Below are 11983 nucleotides of genomic sequence, written 5' to 3' on the forward strand. Positions count from 1 at the left end.
TAGCGCCCGCAACATGCAAATGCATGTTGATGAGCCTTTAGTTATTCCTGCGCCATACAGAAAGTAAAATGTGCAGCCAAGCCACACATTTTACTCTCAGAAATTAACGCCTGCCCAAAGGCAGGAGTTAACTTCGGCCGGCACCAGAAAAGTGTACAGAAAAGCAGAAAAAACTGCTTTTCTGTACACCCTCCAACTTAATATCATAGCGCTATTAAGTCGGAGGCCCCAAAAATTAAAAAAAAAATTAAAAATTAAAAAAAAAAATTCAGCTCGCGGGTTGTAAGATGGACCCTCAATTTTGCTGGCGTCCATTTTCCAAACCCATGGCTGTCAGCAGGTTCGACAACCATGGGTTCAGAAAATGTCAAACCCGCTGACAGCTGCCGTTTCTGTCAATAAGGAGGCATTAGGGATGCGCTAGTGTCCCTTGTGCCTCCTTATTACCGCAGGCCTTCATTTGAATACAAAATCCCACGCCCAGGAGAATGGCCCGGGCGCGCGTCGGGAGAGCAGGTGCTCGCCTCGGAGCGCCGGCTCTCCCGCGCATTTTACTGTATCGACCCGATAGAGCTCCAAACTGAGTAAGCTGGCACCTGGGGAAGTTATACATGAAAAGTTACCCAAATACAAGTAACCAGATATCCAACAGAACTTATCCAGCTAAGTGTTCTTGAATAAGACAGGAGGGTATTTGTCCACCTAGACTTAACACAGCTAATTTTGTCCTGGCAGTGCTGAATATCTTCTCTACCCAAAATGAAACTGCACCCTGAGAATGCCCCAGTTTTGTCTGCCTAAGTCCAAATGTTAGCTGAACCAAACCCTTTGAATATTGACCTCAGAGTATCAAAACCTTAGTCCAAGGCAGGACAGAGGCCAACATTTGAGACTTCTGAAGTAATAAGATATGTATTATGCCCCTAGTCCCTCTGACTAGTGCATAGGGGCCAAGGAACTAGGTAGAGAAGGACTGATAGAGAAAGGGAGAGGCAGATTAGCCACCCTGCTGTTATGAACTATTTTTCATATTGAGGGATATATATAAAATGTTAAATAAATATATATATAGAGAGAGAGAGAGAGAGAGAGAGTTACTGCACTGAAAAAGAAAAGTGTATGTTTTTATAATATAGTAATATAATTCAGGACATGGTTATATCATAATATGATAATTCGTAAGTACAACAGGCATGCACCTTCATTTCTTGCCTCTCACACATCCAAGGTATGATGATATCCCATCATTCACCCTGCAATGTCCTGCATTATTGCTTAATTGTACGCATCAAGTATTCGGGATCTGCCTGATACTTGCAACCCAGACTGGCCACTGTCTGAGACAGGATGCTGGGCTGAATGGATTTTGTTCTGACCCAGCATTGCACTTCTTATGCTCACCTTGGGGAGGGGCCTAGAAGGTCAGGATTGGAATCTTGAGTTGACACCCAATATTCTGATTATTTTGATGGTCCGTTGTCTTTCTGGTATGGACCTCTGAAGTAAAATGAATGTTTGTGACTGTTCTAAAACAGTTATTTAAGTTATCAAGATTTAATCTAGATTTAATTTAAAACACGGCTTCCCAGTCCTGTCCTGGAGCTACGGTCCTTCAGGTTTTCAGGATAGACACAATAAATATACATGAGATAAATCTGTATATGTTGGAGATCCAGCATATGCAAATGTATCTCATGCATATTCATTGTGTCTGTCCTGAAAATCTGACTGACTGTGAGGACAGGTTTGTGAAACCCTTCAATAAAACTTTCAGTGGGAGATTTATTATAGTGGTAATGACCTCCAGAGTTGAGCAGTGCCTGTTAATAACACCAGCAGGTTAGGAAGACATTACCCAGTATGAAAGGCCCTCCCTGTCTGTCAGTAGGGTCCAAGTATTAATGCATGTATGAAGTATAAAAAAAAAATAAAAGAACAAAAAGACCAATCCAAGGTGGAAGGAGACTTCGTATTTAAGTGGCAGTGCCCCTGAGTCCACTTTTATGTAATTTTGGGTTTGTTTTTTTTTATTTTACAGATTATGGAGTCAAACATTGTATGCAACTACTCAAGTCTTACATTGGTGCTGGAGCAACTGTACAGCAGCACCAGATTTCAAGAACAAAACACAAGAACAAGTGCAAGGGTCACTTTATGCAGTCTTTAGTGTTTTTGTAAAAGCTGCTTTTTCTAACTTTTCTGCCTCTTCTCTCCCCTTTCCAACATGCACACACAATTGTGTCTCTTTCATGGGAGGACACCAGACTCACACTGAGCAATGGGAGGACGTCTCTTACCCATCTTCTAATGTTAATGCGCCAAGCATTCACTCTTAGAAAGAGGCCCAGGTTAGCGGTGCAAGTGATAACCAGGAGGTTTTTTGGCTTCTTTTAATTTATTTTTTTTTTTCAAAAAAAAAAAAAAAAAAAAAAACCAAAAAAAAAAAAAAAAAAAGGAAATCTAGATTTTGTTTTGCTAGGAAGAAAGGGGAATGATAGGGTAGAATGTAAAGCACAGCACTGGTAAATTTTCTTCTGATTTGGATTCATTACATTTTTCAAAATATGACATGATTGAATCTTCCACAAGGCGATTTAAAAAAAAAAAAAAAAAAAGAAAGTCTTCCAAATCACTGTTGTGATAAAAAAATAATAATAATAATAATTCTTTTTTTTTTCTGCACTGAAATGCTAAAGTCTGCCCTCTTTTATAGACATAGTAAATTAGCATGTGTAGCATTGACGTAACACATTTGTCATAGGAATTAAGAAGCTTTGGTGATTGATTAGTTCATCGGATAAATTTTTCAGCCGTTTAAAACTAGAGTTATTTTTCCATAGACGTGAGAATTTGGTGGCAGGAATGGAGGGGGGAGGGGGGGTGAAGTCGTGTTAGCACTGGAATTATTTCTTCAACAAGATGGAGGCACTGCTGTGCTGGTCCTAACTTAGTGTTTTCCCATTTCAGAACCAAGGCTGCTGCTTACTATGAAGGAGGAAACTGAAGATAGTAAACTGGATGCATGCTGGGTTGCTGCAGAGGGGAGTGGAAGGGATTTCCAGTTAGTAATGTCATGATATTGTAGGAAAGACCTTAGTGTGATGCATCAAGGCTGATACAACTGCCAGCTGTGTTCAGCACAATGCTAGGGATGGGTCTACATGTGATTTGCTCTGCATCCATTCTGCATGCAGATAGATTTTTCTGGCTCTGGTGAGTGCATGGAGACTTTTTAAATTAAAACTTGCCAGAGTAGGTTATGTAGCATAGTTTAATCTCGGTTACAAATTGTGAAGCATATCTCTGCTCCTTTACATCAAATGTGAATGCAGTGTGTCCATAGTACAGTTATGTGGAAATATTGTAATTTCTCTCTGTCACCCTTTCACGAATGGTGTCTTTTCATAGGGAGAGCTTTAGTTATAGAGCATTTCAGATACTACTTTTAGGGTAATTCATACCATTACAATCCACGACAAAATAATGGAATTTGCAGTGTTTTGAGGACAAAAGGAGTAATTGTAACACAAAGCTATAGCAATAAATTGTCTTAAAAGTTAAAAGGCACATTACCCAAGGCAGGGACACAACAGATTTAGAAACTAAAGGCAACAAGCTTGCACACTTGGTGGATCATGGAAAAGTCAAAAGTTGCTAAGGTGCTTTCTTAGGCCCAGGGTAAGACATGGAAGAAACAGGCAGTCACATACACTAGGTTCAGGGGGAGGTTTATAGTGAGAGGAGGGTGTTTTAAAGCAATACAAGTTTTATGTGACAGGAGGAATGGCACAGTTCAGAAATGCACCCTGTCCGAAAATCTGGAATCATTTATTTTCTCAAGCTGTGCTGATGAGAATAGGTTTCATCTAGACACCATGATTCTCGCCACTCTTGGTTTCCACTGCTGTTCAGATTGGATAATTGTATGTTGGCATTGCTGGTGTAGGACTGGATTCCACTGAAGTGACACTGCCTACCGATCACCACTTTTTGGGCACCTCTGGAACGTCCCCTGATTATGTAGACCTGGGCTCGCAGCCACTGTAACATTCCAATGACCTGTGACTTTGAGCCTGTTAAAGCGAGCTCAGCCAGTGTGCATGTACCCATAAATAAAAGAACCACAGGAAGAGAAGAAAAGTGAGAAAACCTGACCTGGAGCAGCCTGCCCAGTGATTGGTTGTTCCTAGGTAAATAATAAAGCATGCCGTTACCTCTGTTGTGTAGGAATGCAGTCTTGTTTTTCTCTTTGGTTCATTTTCCGATTGTCAGCAGCCTTCTAATTAGGCAGAGAAGATGGGTCTGTGAGCTCTCTCCAGCTATCTGACCTGTGGCATGGGTCACATGAAAAAAATAAGAATCCTTTAGAGGTTTCACTCAGTGTTGCAGGATGTTCATAAAGAAAAGTGTGTTGCAACACAATGCATTTCACATTTCAAAATCACTTCTAGCACAGCCTCTAAAGTGCTACTGATACACTGTTCTAAGAAAAATAGATCTTTACACATGTAAATACCGTATTTCATCTGAAAGCTCCAAAATACCTTTTACTAGAATGGCACAAATCCTTCAGAAAAGACGCTGCCAATTTACCAACTTAAGACACCAAACCGTGTGCTTTTGGATTTTATTTTCAGGACAGAAGTAAACTGTTGAAAACATTCTTCCCCCTCCCAGTGGTACTTAAGAGCTGTACGTTTTAGTTTCTTGAAAGCATAAGGAAAAAAAAACCAGAAAAACAGTGAATTATATTCACAGTGTTAAACTGCTGAGCATTGCCAAGGTCCCTCTTCTGCCTACTTACTCCTAGGTTTTTAATTTATGGGGAAAGATGGTGGTTTTAAACTGCTTCATAATCCAGCTGTTTTTATATGACTTTGTAAAAAAAAACACACACAAAAAACACTGATTATAAATGTGGGCAAGCAGCAGGTGAATTTAATATCATGCGCAGACCTCAATTTTGCTCTCAGTATATCCTGTAGATTTAATGCTAAAGTGACTACATATCAGAAATCTTATGTAAGCAGTGTTTAGTTGTGTTGCACTGAACATGTAAAATGTAATATACTATGCTAATAAGTTAAAGGTACTATAACTTGCATAGTCTAAAGGGGTTATATCTATGCCGTAAATAAGTGTATGCATCCTTTGGTCTATGGAAGCCAGTACATATAAATATAAATATATATATCTCTATATCTCTACATATAAATATATATAAAAATATATTGAGATATATAGATATATATATATGTAAAAGACCCTCTGTGTAAAGCACTATTGTTTGTTTCTGTATCATATATATGATGGAACAATAATCAAAATGACATTCCCCCCTTTTTACTTGAGGGGAAAACAAAGGGAAAGAGGGAGACAGATGAAGACACAAAGTTTCTAGTGACCATTCAATTCTCTAAGGACTGACCAATGTGGAAGTTGCTGAGGAGAGGAAAAAAAAAAAAAAAAAAAGAATCGCTTATTAAAATCCTCTTTCCTCAATCAAAAACACTGCGTTTTAAGCACTTTTATAGAAAAATAGAAAGTTCTTTGGCTAACCCCGAGGTATTTCCTTAAAGAATGGGTAGAGCCGCCAAGAAAAAGGGGGAAGTGTCTGTGTGGAGAAGGGAGATGCAGCCTCATCGCGCCCTGCAGGTTCAGCCATGCGCTGCTGTTAAGGATTTTCTTTCACTTCCTTAAGTTAACAGCTGTGATGGGTCCCTCTGAATGTTCCCACAAACAGCGTGAGCAGAGGCTTCTGACCCATTAGCACATTCTGATCATGGAGAGACCATGCACGAGGGGAGCAACCCTCGCTCTGCCACGACATTCTTTCCGTGTGGGTTTGATTTTATTTTGTACTGACTTCAAAAAAAAAAAAAAAAAGTAGAAACCTTACTATAAACAAAGAGAGAAAAAAAAAATAAACAGTCACACACAGGCAAATGTCTAACTAGATGCAGTTCTTTATCAGAAAACCCGCTTCTGAGAAGAGAGCCAGCTGTGTAAATCCAAACCGTACCTGGTCAGTCGCTGGGTAAATTTCGGGGGTGGGGGGGGGGGGGGGGGGGGGGGGGGGGCTATTCCCTTCACATTAAGTGGAGCATGTGATTGGCTGCAGCCAGTGATGTGATGTGTAATGATATGAAATACCTAGGTTGATATGAAATACCTAGCTTGTACCTACCCCCTTCCTGCTAGTGCAAACGCATTGGAACATGCATTACCTACTACCTAGCATCAAGATGATTACTTTAAAGAGTGGATTCTTCTTTGCCTCTGACTAAACCAAACTAAATTTATTTAGATAAGCTGGAAAAACAAAAGACTCGGTTAAAGCTATACCGTAGTTACGCTAAAATAATTTTTAAAAAAGTAATTAAGCATGGAGCAGAACAGCAGTGCATTTCTTTCTCCCCAGTGCATATCTTTGCGTGGTCTGTTGAGATCTGAATACAGTTGGCTGCTGCAGCAACCTGCGGTACCTGCGTACTAGGATGTTATATTCAGAGCAATTCAATAGCATTCCAGTTGCAGTGTTAGACCAGCAAATTCAGAGAACTGCGGCATCGAGACACCTTCCAAGTACATTTTGTTTTTCTGCCTGGACTCTGCTGATGTCACTACTTTGTTGTGGTTGATGGTTAGAAAGCAAATCTAATTGAAGTCATAGGAAGGATGTTGAAAGCGATATGGAGTCCTTGCTTCCCAAAATTGACTTTTCTTCTTGTCTTGTCTGGGGAGGCCAGCAGTTGGTGTGTAGATGAGATTCGGAAGTGTAAACGCTGTGGATAGAGAAGCAAATGGGAAGCATACCGTGTTGGTAGAGTATGAAGGAGCTGGTGTGCGTACTGGTACATAATACTTTCATAGCCTGCACATTAGTTTCTAACAGTTTTAATTTTACCAAGAAGAAAACTGCAGTTTGGTCTTGATGGCCTTGTCTCTAGAGCCTAAGAGCAGACCCTTCCCCCTTCCCATTCCATCACCTCATCTTAACGATTGTAGTCCATTTGATTTTCATATGGCTGATCTGATTATGACATTGGTCTAACAGTGAGCTCAGTGACTCATATGTTTTGTTGATGAAATTATGGAGGATAGTCCCAAAGAGCCTTGTTATGTGGAAATAGAGATCTCAGTAGTAATTATGAGTCAGAATCGCAAAGCTAAAATAAGGTGTGGAGAAAGTTAGTGAAACAGTGGTAATAAGATCAAGTATTTGCTTATCTAAGTTGAAAGTCAAAAATCTTGAAAGTGCTTTTATCTTTTTTTTATTTTAAACTAATTGGTGACAGTTTATTTTTCTTTGATTTTTTTTCCATCATTCTTGGACCTGTGCAGAAGGGGCTGGAAATGTACACACCTTAAAGCCAAATTTTGCCTGTGCTGTGGCTGGTTTATTTTTATTTTTTTACATTACATATGTACTTGTAGAGTATATACAGACGGACAATACAAAATCCAAAGTATAAATAAGGATGGAAGCATATAATGCAAAATAATTATATTGGTTTGAAGCTACATTTATATGACCATTAACCAATCCCATATATATCTTTGCTTTAAAATATACTGTAATGCAAGACTTGAAAAAATGCATATTAATAGTTGTGCTGGCCCAAATCAATGTCAAACTACCTTGGAGTACAGACAAACTGTTACCCAAGAGATTGAACTGTGTGTACGAGTATTTGCGCCTGTATTTTAAGAACAATAATAACCTAGTAATTCTTTTTGCAGTTCTGATATGTAATTTAAGTGCTTTTTACCATAAGTGTTATTTAAGTTTTGTTTTAATGATTGATGTTTATTATTCTGAACTAGAGGAACTTTCTGGTTGAATTGAAGTTGAATTGCTTCTTTGAGCTACAGGGAGCATTTCAGAACACAAGTCTGTGGGCTTTCTTTTTACATGGGAGCAGGCAACATTTCCCAAGGGCCATGCAAAAACTTAAGGATCAGGACACAGCACTCCTTCAAGTCTTCACTTTCTGACCTAGTAAAAACCTACATGCATGCACACAGTGTACCCTTTAACGCTAGCTAGATGCAATTAATACAGACTTTGTTTATCCAGCGGCCTGGTTGGGATTCACTCTACCTAGCCTAGCAACTGCTTTTCTAACATGAGCAATCGAATGAATAATATAAAGATTCGTCAGTGCAGATCAAAATAGAATATACTGACCTAGATGTGACTATGCTTTGGTTTTTTACAGATGCTGTAGGTGAGTCGTTACCCCATAGATTGACTGCTTACCTAGCATGCAGCATTCCAATAATTAAAGTTTGTGGAACTTCTTATATATAGGTCCAGGTCCGCACTGTTGAGAAATCCCCGTTAGTATTTACCAGCATTCTACTGGTGCAGCAAAGTGTATGATGTACATTCATATGGTAGTCTTGCTGTATGGCTCAGTGTATACTATGACAGTTTTTGGTAAGCTCTGTTTGTCATGAGGGGACTCAAGATGGCCATTCTCATGCTTTGTAGTAACTTTTGCTTTGATTTTACTAAGCAGGTCAGGGCTACAAGTGTACCAGATTGCTGTGAGATTTCAGTATTAAGAAAACTACTAAATTGGCCAAGTCCCTCCATATAATACCTTTGTGTTCAAGTGCCATGGAAGTGAAGAAGGAAAGACTGCCTCCGTTACTGTGGCTTCCCCTGCTAGTCAGCAAGTGACACTGAGCGTTCACCTCGGAGCACATGGCCATCAGGTTGACAAAGGTTCCTTGAGTCACCTGGACACGCTGTCTGGGGTTGAGTGGTGGTGGTACAGAACTCTAAGGGAGAAGATGGGGAAAAGACCAAAGGGAGTCATGGGATGTTCAAGTGCTCATAACCCAGATCTAAAAGCTCCACAGGGTTCACTAACTGGATGTGTTAGCGGTTTCACTAAAGAAGTCTCTTCAGTAGGACCAAAGTATCTGTCAGATTAAATTAGGTGTTTGGGCCAAGTCATGAAAGTTAGGTGGTCTCTGCTTGTTTTTCTATAGCAATACTGAGCAGATTTCAAATCTAGCAACATATTTTGTACATACAATTAAAAAAAAAAAAAACCCCAAAACCTGGAATTGTTTGGATTCCTAAATTGTGCAGTGTAAGAAATGCTCAAGATTATTATAAAACAGGGGAGGTCTCATTTTTATGCTTTATTTATAAGATTTTATATACCACCTCCCTGGACCTCAGTGAAGTATCCAAGGTGGTTTATAATACACAAAATAAAATTAAGTGGATAACACACGACTGTATTCCATCTCTGAATGCTGTATGTAAACTTCGCAGTCAGGTTACATAGACTGAGAGCTGATATGAGGAATTCCTCAGTGGTCCATAGCTGAAAGTCTGTAACAATTTCTTATTGCTTAAGTGAATGGAGACTGTGCCTTATCCTTTAGTTTTTTTTTAGGGTTGTTTGTTTTTTTTTTCATGCTGGCCATTGTGTATATACCATGAGCTATTCGATCTTTTTTTCAAAGTAGCTTTTGTGTTTTTGCAATTGATAACATGGTATACCAGGCTTCACATCTTACTTGGTGGCATTTAAAACAGAAGAGAGGGTATTTTCTGGTGCCTCTCCAGTGAGGTCACTTTATTTGCAATTAACAACCCAGATCTGATTATAGTTGCATTGAGTTATAACTCTGGCCATAAAATACCTTGTAATTTTTAAATTTTAAAAAGGTAATCTTATATGCTCCAAAAAAAGTAAACTCTGTGGCTCTATACTTGCCCTGCGGGAAGACCTTATTTCCATTTTTGCCCTGATCCACCTAGTTCTTAGTTAATAGAAAAAATAATCTAAATGATTTGACCGCCAAGCAATTGTAATGCCACTATGATTTATTTAACTATACAATACTGAAAAAGGAAGCAAATAAAAGCACTGCCCAGGGCAACTTTCAACCTTTACGGTTGCGGTTTCAATTGCCCACTTAGGTAATTTAACCCACACCCTTGAAGATTGGCTGTGACCTGGGCAGTGCTTTTTCTCCCCCTTTTCCTGTTCAGTGGTCACCTTCAGCAACAGGAAGCGGGCCCTGTGTTCAAAGCCACACTCAGGATTGGATTGCCTCTCTCTGTCCCCATAGAAGATAAAAGAGGGGGTGGTATCTGATCAAGAATATGACTTGAATGAAATTTAGGGAGGTACTCATACAATAAACAACACAGACCAATCTGTGGGCTAGCACCAGAAAATGCAGAGCTGCCTCAAACGGGCATCATTTCCAGCAAGTCATGGTCACAGCACCCCTGTCCCTGTGCTTCAGTACTGCAACACTGACATTGTCATGGTTCGCTCACTTACAAGGAGAACAGAAACTATACATTTTTGTTAATGCTGCTGTTTTAACTCCTTCCCTGAAACCAACTATAGACTAGCACACATAATATGGAAATCTTGCTCCCATCATGTGTAATTTCTTTTCTTTTTTTTTTATAATTTTTTATTTTCTTTTTAATTCTTTAGTTACAGTACAGCTTGGATTTCCTGATTTTTAAATTTTATTGGAACTCTAAAGCAAAAAAAATAAAAATAAAAAACAAAAACATTAAAAAGAACTTTAACAAAGTCTTCCAAGTTCAACACTAAGGAATTCAAGGGTGTTCCAGAGAAACTCAACCTTGAACTTTTTTAAGAATTCTGAAAGTCCCACAGTCTCAGCTTGTGACTATGAAGTGTAATTCTGTTTTTGTTCTTCTGAAGATCAATTAGTGATCTCTGACAGATTTAAGCCAAGAGTTTGTAACTGTATGATATTTACTGTAAGATGTAGAACATTCGATAACTATTAAAATGTTTCCAAAAAAGACTTTGGCTTGTTCAAGTTGTTTTGGGTTTTATAAAGCATCTTTAAAGCTGCCAGGGCATACTGCCTAGTCTAGTAGTGTGCCCTGCATAGTACTGTCAGATAGATGAGCTGGGTTTCATGCCAGGCTTTTGTTTCCTAGGGCTGGGAATTTTGCTGAAGTAGCGTTTACCGTATCTGATTGGTAGGAACTATATGTTTGGCATAGTTACTACTGTACCAGAAAACCTCAAAAACTAAGCTACTATTACTGATCAACAGGAGAGCCATTTACTAAATGATGCCTCTAGAAGCACTTGTAGAATGGTAAGAAAAATCTAGGAGAAATGGTGACTAATGCAGTGGCAGTAATAGTTCTGTAGAGAGTCAAAGCTAGTGTGTGGCCACAAAGTCTCTCTCTCCAAAACACACAGTCTAACCTCAATCAATCCTCTGATAGAAAGATCTTTCTTAGTTTGGGGAAAATGTATAGTGAAAGGTTTTAATGTGACCATATGAGAAGAATGTAAATATTTTTGTTGGGTTTTTTTGCTTACAATCCATAATACAGGCATGGTAAGGACAATTTTAAAGCCACTGATGTGGGTAAATAGCGATTTAGAAGTGTAAATTGACCGTCTGAAAATTGCCCTCCCTTAATTAGGCATATACCTTAACCGTATTTAGGACAGACATTGCCAGGGCTGCATTTTGAATGGGATCAGAAGATGGTGCATATAGATTGTATTTTCCAGGCTGTGCATGTTGTTTTCCCTAGAATCCATACAGAAAGCAGGTGCAGAAGTCCACAGTTACTGTGTCCACAGCAGGTGCATAAATTATTATAATAAAATGAAAGTAAAAGCATACTTTCTCTTTGTAACATGATACAAAGTCTACAGACTTTGTTCCATAGCAGACAGTTTGGAAATTGCCCCCATGATATTTTCAGTACATTTACCAGTCAACATATGGAATTTTATGGCCACTATGGAAATGTTATCCATGGCAGAATTAATTTTGTATTTAGATTTTTATATTCAGGCACTATAGGTATTTCCCTGTCCCCCACAGGGCTTACACTCTAGTTTTGTACGTAAGGCAACGGAGGGTAAAGTGACTTGCCCAAGGTCACAAGGAGCAACAGTGGGATTTGAACCCTGGGTCGTTGTCTGCTGCCCTA

At 39.1% G+C, this 11983-nt stretch overlaps 1 protein-coding gene across 4 annotated transcripts in view; it reads left to right on the plus strand.

Moving 5' to 3' along the window:
* FAM168A (family with sequence similarity 168 member A) overlaps positions 1–9098 on the plus strand; it is a 579070-nt gene extending 569972 nt beyond the window's left edge. For all 4 annotated transcript variants that reach the window (XM_029602124.1, XM_029602123.1, XM_029602125.1 and 1 more), the window contains one exon: positions 2039–9098. The gene's annotated coding sequence lies outside the window, so the exon portion shown is untranslated. The remainder of the gene's footprint in view (positions 1–2038) is intronic.
* Positions 9099–11983: the final 2885 nt, after the last annotated feature.

This window comes from Rhinatrema bivittatum, chromosome 5 (assembly GCF_901001135.1).
Source record: "Rhinatrema bivittatum chromosome 5, aRhiBiv1.1, whole genome shotgun sequence".
Lineage (NCBI taxonomy): Eukaryota > Metazoa > Chordata > Amphibia > Gymnophiona > Rhinatrematidae > Rhinatrema > Rhinatrema bivittatum.